This window comes from Macaca fascicularis, chromosome 3 (assembly GCF_037993035.2).
Source record: "Macaca fascicularis isolate 582-1 chromosome 3, T2T-MFA8v1.1".
NCBI classification, from domain to species: Eukaryota; Metazoa; Chordata; class Mammalia; order Primates; family Cercopithecidae; genus Macaca; species Macaca fascicularis.
Genome location: NC_088377.1, coordinates 178,502,289 through 178,513,755, shown reverse-complemented (window position 1 = coordinate 178,513,755; position 11,467 = coordinate 178,502,289). Strand labels below are relative to the sequence as shown.

Here is an 11,467-nt window from a genome sequence, read left to right as displayed (position 1 = left end):
GACATTTGTTTACACTTGTGACACCACCATCACAATCAAATAACGTTTTCATTACTCTCTAAAGTTTCCTTCCACCCTCCTTAATCTATCCCAATCTTTAACTCCATCCCTAGGCGATCATTGGTCTGCTTTCTGTCACTGAAAAATAGTTTCACTCTCTAGAATTTACAAAATGTGGAATTATGGACAAATAGTCTTGGTTTGACTTTTTTCTTTCACCATTTATTTAAGTCTCTTTTGAGTGTTTTAATCAATAATATTTAGCTTTCCATATACAGATCATACAGATTTTGTTGATTCATAACTGTTTCTTCTTTTTTACTATTAAAACAATTTTATTTCAATTTTAATTTCTAATAATAGTATGTGTAAAAATAACAGATTATCTTGCATACCGATCTTATATCCCATGGCCTTGAACTCATTAGTTCTAACAGTGTTTCAATGTAGAATATCAGAGATTCTCTACACAATCATTGATCTTCAAGTAAAAGTTTAGTTTTTCATTTTAAATATGCAAGTTTTTAATTTATTTTTCTGCTCTAATTGCATTGGCTAGAGTTTTTAGTATGATAATGAGTAAAAGTGGTGAGAGTACATATGCATGCTTTGTTCTTGATTTTGGGGGAAATGCATTCAGTCTTTCACTGTTTATATAATTTTACTTGCTTTTGTTGTTGTTGTTGTTGTTGGCATATACATTTCACAAGTTGAGAAAGTTCTCTTCCAGCTTTGCTGACATTTTAACTTTGATGAATGTCGAAAGCTGTTAAATGTTTTCCTTCCATCTACTGAGATGATCAAACTTTTCTTTCTATTTATGTTGATTTGGTAAATTACATTGAATAATTTTCAAATGTTGAACCAATTTTAGATTCCCATAAACATACTATATGTTCTGTTTCTTGTTGCTTTATTTCTCTTTCTTCCTGATAGCATTTGGAGTAATTTTGTATCATAAGAGTTTATTTAATCTCCGTTTCTAGGTTATTATTCATGCCTCTTTAAAAATTTAATTTTTACCCTAAAGTTTACAATATGCATCTTTAATTAATTTTAATATTGATTTGAATATTATATGGTTTTGCATGTAGTATAAGATTGTTACAGATCATTTTGCAGCTTATACATGTGATGACTGAGTTTTTTAACTCATATGTGAGATATGCCTTTCTTACATCTTATTATGACATTAGTACATTACCCATTTGATATGAGAAAATTTTTAAAAAGAGAAAAGAAAAAACCCAGAATTTTACAAATCATGGTAGAATTCTCTCTCCTATTTTTGTGCTATTTTTGTCATCTATGCTATTTTTACATACTTATAAACTTAAAATACATGTAAGTAACTTTTTTACATGTTAGGCAGTAAAATTTCTTTTATAGGCCAGGTGTGGGGGCTCACACCTGCAATGCCAGCACTTTTGGAGGCCAAGGCAGGAGGCTCATTTGAGCCCAGGAGTTCAAGACCAGACTGGGCAACAAAGCAAGATTCTGTCTCTACAAAAGAGAAAAAAATTAAAAACAAAATTAGTCAGGTATTCTGGTGCATTCCTGTAGACTCAGCTACTCGGGAGGCAGGAAGATTGCTTGAGACTGGGAGTTCAAAGCTGCAGTGAGCTGTGATCATGCCACTGCACTTCAGCCTGGGCACCAGAGTGAGACACTGTCTCTAAAAACAATTAAAATATATATTATATATAAAATAAACAATTAGATAAAATATATTTTACAGCAATTAATGCATTTTAGAACATCTTTTATATTTACATTTATAACTAATCATTTCCAGAAATTTTTATTTCTTTGTACAGATCTACATTTTTTTTATCATGCTGATTTTTTTTCTTTATTTCTTCTAAAAAAAAGAAAAGCAGGATACATGTACAGAACGTCCAGGTTTTTAAAATAGGTATACATGTGCCATGGTGGTTTGCTGCATCTATTGACCCCCCCTCTAAGTTCCCTCCCCTCACCCTGTCAACCCCTACCAGGACCTGGTGTGTGTTGTTCCCCTCTCTGTGTCCATGTGTTCTCATTGCTCAACTCCCACTTACGAATGAGAACATGTGGTGTTTGGTTTTCTGTTCCTCTGTTAGTTTGCGGACAGATCTAAATTTTTTCTGATATATTCTGGTCTTCCTGAGGCCATTTTTAAAAGTGTTTCTTGTAGTGCAGGTCTGCTGACGATGAATTATCAATTTTGTTTGTCTAAAGTTATCCCAATTTCTTTTGCATTTATTAAAGGTATATTCACTGTGCATAAAATTTGGGGCTCGCAGTATTTTACTTTCAGTGCTTTAGTCATGGTGATCCTTTTACTTAGGACTTGTATAATTTTTGACAAGAAGTCTGCTGGAATTCTCCCTTTTCTTCCTGTGTACATCTTCTACCATTTTACCCTCTGAGTGCCTTCAACATATTCTCTTTATCTTTTGGTTTGGAGCTACTGGAATATGATATGTTTAAGTGTGTATGTGTGTTTTATTTCATTCATTATTTATCCTGCTTGAAGTTCTCAAAATCTCTTATATCTGTAGTTTGAGGTATTTTGTAATTTTTAAAATAATTGTCAACCACTATGTCTTCAGATATTGTTCTACATCACTCTTTTTTCATTTTGTTTTTGGATGGATAACATGTATGTTAAAATTTTTGATATTGTCCAACAACACGGGAAGCTCTGTTTTTGTTTTGTACTTTTTTTTCCCCTTGGCTTAAGTTTGAGTAATTTCTGTTAACGAATCTGCATATTCACAGATTCTTTCCTGAGTTACTTTGAGTTAGCTACCAAGTCTGTCAAAGTGAGTCTTCATCTCTGCTAGCATGTTTTTCATTTACAGCATTTTAAATTTTTTTATGGTTTCCATTTTGGTTGTAATTTCCCACATAATATTACATGTTGTCAGTTTCTTCTACTAGAGACTTGAACACATTACTCGTAGTTATTTTTAAATACCTCTCTGAAATTCCAACATCTCAATTATCTCTGAGTCTGGTTGTGCTGATTATTTTGCCCCTTGACTATGTATTGTTTTCTGTCTGCATTTTTGGGTGTCTCATAACTTTTCATTGAATATTGAGCATACAGTAGAACTGAGAACTAAAATAATGAGTATTTATGCCTGAGATGTGCATGCTGCTTCTTCTGATAGACTTTCAGTGTGGAAAGTTAAGTTAATCTAGGCAAGTGTTGAGCTGTTTTCAGGTTTCATTGTCATTATGAATACTTTCAGTGCACCACTGCTTTCAATTTCTTTGGTGTTATTTTGTGCTTAATGTGAAGATTAGTGTGCTTGTGAACTTGTCTTACTGTTTTACTGGATAGAAGAAGCATTACTTTAGATGCATCCAACATGTTGTTTGATGTTATGTTGTCATTTTTATTCCATTCAACATATTTTTAACTTTTGATATCTTCTTTTACCCATAAATTATATAAAACTATGTTGTTTAGTTTCTATATATCTGGGATAGTCTATATATCCTACTGCTATTGATTTATAATTTATTATTTTCCAGTCAGATAACACATTTCACATGATTTCAATCACCTCAAATATATTGAGACTTGTTTTATGGCCAACATCATGATCTATTTTAGTTAATGTTCCAAAAAGAATATGAGTTTAATATTCTAAACTCTATTAAGTCAATTTTCTTAATATACTATTGTTCCCTATGTTTTTATTTTTACTAATTGTCTGTTTTTGTGATGTGTCAGTTAAAAGAGAGCTGTTGAAATCTCCAAATGTAGTTTGGCATGTCTATAGCTCCTTTTACATCTATTTTATTAATTTTAAAGGTTTATTGTTAGGTGCATAAACATTGAATTATTATTTCCTCCTGATGAATTAATGCCTTTATTATGAAATGACCTCCTTTGCCACTGGTAATATTCCTTCTTCTGAGTTATACACTGATTTTAACAAAATTATACTGCCTTTTTTTAAATGTATATTAGCATAGAATTTATTTTATAATTTTACTTATAAAGTTTATGTTTATGTTTAAAGTGAGTTTATATATACACATAAATATTAACCAATTTATATTTGAGTTGAGCTTTATAAATAGATTATGGTGAAGTCTAGATTATTTATCCAGCCTTTGGTGAGTTTAGACCATTTACATTAATACATTGTTACTGTAAGTGTTAGTTGTACCAACATAATCATTTTTTATTTTTTCTATCTATTCCTTGTTCCTGTTCTTTTGCTTTTATGCTTTGTCATTGGTTATCTTTTATGACTTCATTTCATATTCTGTACTAACTTATTATATATATACCCCATTGTTTAATTTTCTTACTGGTCCTTTAAGGTTTGCAGTGTACCTCACTAATGCATACCACCTCAGGTATAATACAGAGATCCTACAACAAAATATTTCTCTTGTTCTTCCAACATTGTATAATTGTCATATATTTTAAAAAATAGTTTTACTTTAAGATGAATGTATATTTACATACATTTATAAGAAACATTACAGAGAGATTCTGTGTAACATAAACCCGGTTCCCCCCAGTTGCAATATATTGAAAACTGTACTGCAATATCACAACCAGGACAGTAAAGATACAGAGCAGTTCATCACTACTATTACCTCATTTTTCCCTATTTTCACTTCCCTCTCACACTTGACATTTTTTTCAAACCCTGGCAATCACTAATCCTATTCTCTATTTTTATAATTTTGACATTTCAATAATGTTGTACAAATGGAATTATACAATATAAATGGAATTATACAACACACATGTGACCATTTGGAATTGGACTTTTATCCCCTCTCTGTGATTTTCTGGAGAGTTATCCAGGTGGTTGTTTGAATAATTCACACCCTTTTATTGCTGAATAGTATTTCGTAATATGATGTACCATGGTTTATTTAACCATTAACCTATTAAAGGACATAGGAGTTGTTTCCAGTTTTTGGTTATTACAAATAAAGCTGCTATATACATTTGTTTATAGGTTTATATGTAAAGATAACTATTTCGCTGGGATAAAATGCCCAGGATTGCAATTTCCAGGTCATATGGGAGCTGTATGTTTATTTTTTAAAGAAATTGCCAAAGTGTTTTTCAGGCAGTTTCCAAAAGACTATACCATTTTATATTTCCACCGACAATGTATTAATGATCTAATTTCTCTCCATCCTCATCAACATTTAAAAGTATGTTCTCGCTTTTTAAAAAATTTTAGCCATTCTGATTGGTATGTAGAGATTTCTCATTGCATACTCCTCCTGTATAATGATGCCGAACATACGTTCATGAGTTTATTTGCTATCTGTACAACCACATTGGTGAAATGTCTCTGTATGCACTTTGATAATTTTCTAACTGGACGGTATGTTTTTCATAAGAGTTGAGTTTTGAGGGGACTTCAAACAGTTTTTGGAAACATGGAAATAAAAGATAAAATATAATAAAAAATATACACTTTATTTCTCAACATAAGCTCCATTAAATTCAAGACACTTTTGCAAGGGGTAATATCAGCAATTTAGTTCATTTCTAAAGCGCTGAGGATTCTGGGGCTCTAACCATGTCGAAGCAGACCTTTTTGACATTATTAGCTGAAGAAAAATGGATTTTCTTTAAAGATTAGGAAAGAAGAAGCAGTTATAAGGAGTCAAATCAGGACTGGAAGGTGATAGCTAATGATTTTTCCTCAAAACTCTTACAAAATTGCCTTATTTTATGAAAATAATGAGCAGGAACATTGTCATTGTAGAGAAAGACTCTGGTGAAGCGTTCCCAGGCATTTTTCAGCTAAAGCTTTGGCTAACTTTCTCAAAATACTCTTAGAATCAGCAGATGCTATTCTTCTTTGGCCTTTTGGAAAGTCAACAAGCAGAATGCCTTGGGCATCTCCCAAACTATTGCTGTGACTTTTGCTCTTGAACAGTCTGCTGTTGCTGTGATTGGACCACTTCTACCTCTTGGTTGCTATTACTTTGATTGTGCATTGTCTTTAGGATTGTATTGGTAAAGCCATGTTTTTGTTTTTGTTTTTGTTTTCCTTCTGTTACAATTATTCGAATAAATGCTTTGGGATCTTCATCCCATTTGTTTAAAATTTTTATTAAAAGCACTGCCTTTGGCTGCAGCTTATTCAGACACAATGGTTTTGGCACTCATTGAATGGAAAGTTTGCTCAACTTTAACTTTTCAGTCAAATTAGTGTAAACTGAACCAGTTGAGATGTCAGTGGTGTTGGCTCTTGTTTGTACTGTTATTTGCCAGTCCTCTTCAATTAGGGTATGGCAAGATTAACAATTTTTTTTTAACAATTTGTTTCTACTGGTGCCCCCTGCCTGTTTCAGGATCAGGACAACTGTTAAAATCTGAATAAACTCTCTACTTTATTTATTGATATTATGCAAATAGTAATTTCTTAGTTTTGGTAAAGCTACCATAGTGATATGATTTGTCAACGTTAGGGAAGCCCAAGTAAAGGGAATATGGGAACTCTTTGTAGTATCGTTAAAACTCTTCTATAAGCCTAAAATTATCTCTAAATAAAAATTACAAAAACAAAACCCTTTAACATTTGTCTACATGACAAAACTAACCTCCATCACTATCACTCTTTGTGCTCTGGCCAGCATTGTTGTCCCCTCATTTCCAGGACTTGGGATGCTCTCTCCTATGGAAGGGTTTTTGCACAAGGTACAGAGGTTTTTCTTCTGGCTTAAATCTTACTTCTCTATTTTAGAATAATAATCTCCTACTTACCCTTCAGATCTTGGATTAAGGATCTCTTTTTTGCTTTCACACCTCTTGATAGAACAAATCCTTCATTTACAGGCTCTTGTATCTCATAGACCACTCCTTCATAGCCCTAGTCACAGTTGCAGTTGTGTATTTCTTTGTATGGTTATTTGTTAATATCTGTCTCTTCTACCAAACAGTAAGATCTGTTGTTAGGCACTACACTTTAACTTAACCAGTGCCCAGCACAGGCTCTGATGCAGAGTAGGCACTCAATAAATAATTGTTCAAGAAACGATAAGTCTCGTACGTATCTGAAGCATCTGAATTGTCCTACCACTTGCTCACAGAAGGGGGAAGGAACACTTCCTTTTCCATCAAATGTGTTGGTGGGCAAAACCTTATAATTATAAACACTTTATGGGAAAACGCTTTAAAGGAGGAACTCTGAGATCTCACAATAAGCAGCAGCAATGTGACTGTTCCCCTAGGTGCCCCCTCTGTGTAACCCCCACCACAGGAGCATTTCGAGCTACCATGCCATGCAGTGTGAAGTCTTGTGGCTCCCTCAACAGGTACTTTTACTCAGTGAATAAAGAAAGAGGGAATTCAGACATGCCTATTGTGCGAGCTAAGCAAGACTTTGTCTCTCTTTATTTATTTTTTATTTATTTATTTACTTACTTATTTTTGGTTGTTAATTTAAAGAAGGTAACACCCATTTTGTGATTTGCTGTTTATCAGGCAAATGATTCTTTAAGGCAATTGCCAGTGGGACTTGCTTTACATTTTGAGGACCTTCCAGTTCAGTGACGGCAGATGGAACTCATAGTTAAAATTTTTAAAAAGAGACAGTGAAATGGGTTCCAGGGAGATAACAAGGCTGCAGTTTCACAGGCAGAAAAAAAAAACCCTAGAAAAATTGTTATTTGGAACTAAAACCTGTACCCAGGGAATCGAGAGAGGGGAGACTGCAAGAAGGATGTTAACTCTTTGTTAGTCTGGGTTATGAAGCATGACTTATGATGAACCTAACTCACTGAGAATGGGAATCCTCCATGTTGATTTAATTTCTTGCAGCATCCAATATTGTCTTTAGTGAGCTGGGGAAGAAAGAGAGAAAATCCAATTCCTTCTTGCACTCAGAACAGACCTTCAGTATGGATATGGTATTTATTATTTGCCTCTCTGTGGTACTGTGACTGGACATTAGTTGCCCTAAATACAGAAAACACTAACTAGTCCTTCATTAAAAGAATGTCAGATATGAATGAGTTTATAGGAAAAATTTTAGGCAACACGTGTTCCCCTAAGTTCATAAACAACACACCACGAATACATAAAGCTCAGCTCATTATGCATGAGTCAAGTTGACTAATTTATGTAAGGCATGATAGTTAAATGGATTATAAAGAGCCCATGATTGAGAATTTATCTTAAATAAACTTTTCTCTTAAAATAAAAATGATATTTGTGCACACATCCCATGTTCATGTTTAAAAAGACGGTAGAATAAACATTACTAACCTATAATCACACCATCAAGAGGTAATGCCTGCCCCTCCCTCTTTTAGTAGTTATGATCCACAATAACAATTATGAACACCAGTTCTTTTTATTTATTTATTATATTTAAAAAATCTCTTCATGTCATTAATGATTCTTCCTAAATAAAAATGGGATTGGGTGTACAATATACATCAACTGGGTGTTCTATATAAGAAATAAGATTTGAATATCTAAGAGATTTCTAGTTATAGTCCAATGTAAATGCTGGGTGGGAACCAGGTAAGGTGACCTAACAAGACCCTTCAGTTTCTCTATTCTATCATATGCCAGGTTCAAAAGCTGAATATATGAATATATGGTCACAGATGCAGTTTAAATAAAGCGGCAAATGTATTAACTGGTAAGAATTCATCTTACCAAAGACCCTATTCTCTATCTGAATGTTTACCAAGGATTTCCTTAAAGGGAACTTCCTCCACTTTGGATCTGATTTTAATGAGTGCTACCGAATGATCACTACCGCCTGATTGCTCCAACATTCTTCTGTATGATTTTATTTGAAATTCTCAGCCTTTACATAGGTGTATTGAATTAATCATTGCCTATTCCAGGAAGTCCTCTGTTACAAATGCAAGTATTAATACCACAGTATACAGATGAAACATTGGACTTCTTATGTTTTGGTTAATGACCATATTGTCACGTAAGTCTTTGAAGGAATGGGAATCACAGGAATGATAAATTTTAATTGAGTCCAGAGGGTAGGATAAAAGATATGGGGGCACTGATGGACATTTGGGTTGATTCCAAGACTTTGCTATTGTGAATAGTGCCGCAATAAACATACGTGTGCATGTGTCTTTATAGCAGCATGATTTATAATCCTTTGGGTATATACCCAGTAATGGGATGGCTGGGTCATATGGTACTTCTAGTTCTAGATCCTTGAGGAATCGCCATACTGTTTTCCATAATGGTTGAACTAGTTTATAATCCCACCAACAGTGTAAAAGTGTTCCTATTTCTCCACATCCTGTCCAGCACCTGTTGTTCAGCCATAAAAAATGAGTTTGTGTGCTTTGTAGGGACATGGATGCAGCTGGAAACCATCATTCTTAGCAAACTATCACAAGAACAGAAAACCAAACACCGCATGTTCTCACTCATAGTTGGGAACTGAACAATGAGATCACTTGGACTCAGGAAGGGGAACATCACACACTGGGGCCTATCACGGGGAGGGGGGAGGGGGGAGAGATTGCATTGGGAGTTATACCTGATGTAAATGACGAGTTGATGGGTGCTGATGAGTTGATGGGTGCAGCACACCAACATGGCACAAGTATACATATGTAACAAACCTGCACGTTATGCACATGTACCCTAGAACTTAAAGTATAATAATAATAATTAAAAAAAAAAAGATATGGAGGCACAATTCATAACCAAAAGTATTAGGCTGTTCTTGCATTGCTATTTTAGGAGTTCTAAAATACTTGGGGCCAGGTAATTTATAAGAAAAAAGGTTTAATTGGATCACGATTCTGCAGGCTGTACAGGAAGCATGGCATCAGCATCTGCTCAGTTTTGAGTAAGGACTTCAGGAAGTTTACAATCATGGTGAAAGGTTGGGGAGGAGCAAGCATCTCACATGGCGGGAGTGGGAACTAGAGAGAAAGCGAGTAGGGGACGGGGATGCCACACACTTTTAAGCAAGTAAATCTTTTGAGTACTCACCCACTATCATAAAGACAGCACCAAGCCATGAGAGATCCACCCCCATGATCCAAACACCTCCCACCAGGCCTTACCTCCAGCACTGAGGATTACAATCAAACATAAGATTTGGGTGAGGACAAATATCCAAACTAAACCACCAAGTTATGAATCATGGAACACTCACAGAAAAGACTGGGCCAGTGAAGTGGGGATCATTTGGTTGTCCTTTAAGGAGTGACATGTGGGATTTGTAGAGCCAGAGGAGCAGGTACAGTGTGAAGAGAAGGCATAGGCAGGAGGATGTGGGCATAGCAGCTGTGATGTTTGCTGAAAGTGGAGAACTGTAGGAATTATAAAGTATTCAAGTTTAGTAAACTCAAGGCCAATATATTTTTAATTTTTACTTATTTATTTATTTATTTTTAATCTGCTAGCAGGATGGATAACAGTTATGATTACTGGCATGTTAAACAGCTGACACTACCTGGCTCTTTGGTCTTGTTGAGTATTTGTATTATCTATTGTAGCTTCATGTTGTTAGTTTATTCAACGGAAGAGAAAATGCTGAAGGAAATGATAGATAAACAATCAACTACCTCAGGATGCTTCCGCCCAGCCCCCATTAAGTGTCATCTTGTTTGTGAGAGTAGACAGATTCTTACAAAGTATTACAATTCTGCATAATATATTCTCTTAACATAAATCTTTACAGAGAAGGATAAATGCTGTTTAACCATCATTTACTAAAACAATTTTAAAAATTAGCTAAGCATATTCCCACACCAGCAATTTAAGGAGTAAACATGGCATTTACAGAACCAAACCAAACCACACCAAACCAAACAAACAAAAACACAGCTTTCTCATGCACAGATTGGGAAAATGTAGAAGATGGATACTAATTAGTGAAGCAAAACTGTTGCAAGGGCACTGATTAATGTTAATAAGTTGAGAAACACCTATAATACTTTTCTATATTATGATAAATACACGTTAGCAAATATACATGCGCGAGCACATAGTTTATTAGAATAGACATTGGTTTATGTTTCCCTCTTTTCCAGTCCTATAAAAATCTTATCCAGGAGGTAACTTCTATCAGATTTGTTAAGGAAAGGGAACTAGCCAGCTGCAAAGCTTCCTATAGCTTGCCTGAAGCTTTAAAACTAAGGACAGTCTGATAATTATCTTTCAATACTTACATCCAATACTTTGCTGGTAAATGCTTCACAGTTAGTTCTCTTGGGAGAGAGAAGGGAGCCCTGATTTGTAGCATTTACTAATTTCTATGGTGTAAATACTCCCAATGTGGTCAATTTCAAGCTACCGATACAATAACAATTGACTTTCAAAATTCCTGAAAGTTTAACAGTTGTCCCTCCTGAGCTATTATGACCTCTCTCCAGCATACACCTGCTTTTTTACAGCTCATATATGAGAGGTATTTATAAACGATTAGCAAATATTTAGAAGTATAAATCTATTTTTCCATCTCCCTTCTGCCATCGCATGAGT

The 11,467-nt window shown here is 34.4% G+C and overlaps 1 non-coding gene across 1 annotated transcript; it reads left to right on the top strand.

Annotated features, from left to right (window-relative positions):
• Positions 1–1,110: 1,110 nt before the first annotated feature.
• LOC123572698 (small nucleolar RNA U13) lies at positions 1,111–1,214 on the top strand. The gene has a single exon (XR_006697239.1). It is a non-coding gene; the product is annotated as a small nucleolar RNA U13 (small nucleolar RNA).
• Positions 1,215–11,467: the final 10,253 nt, after the last annotated feature.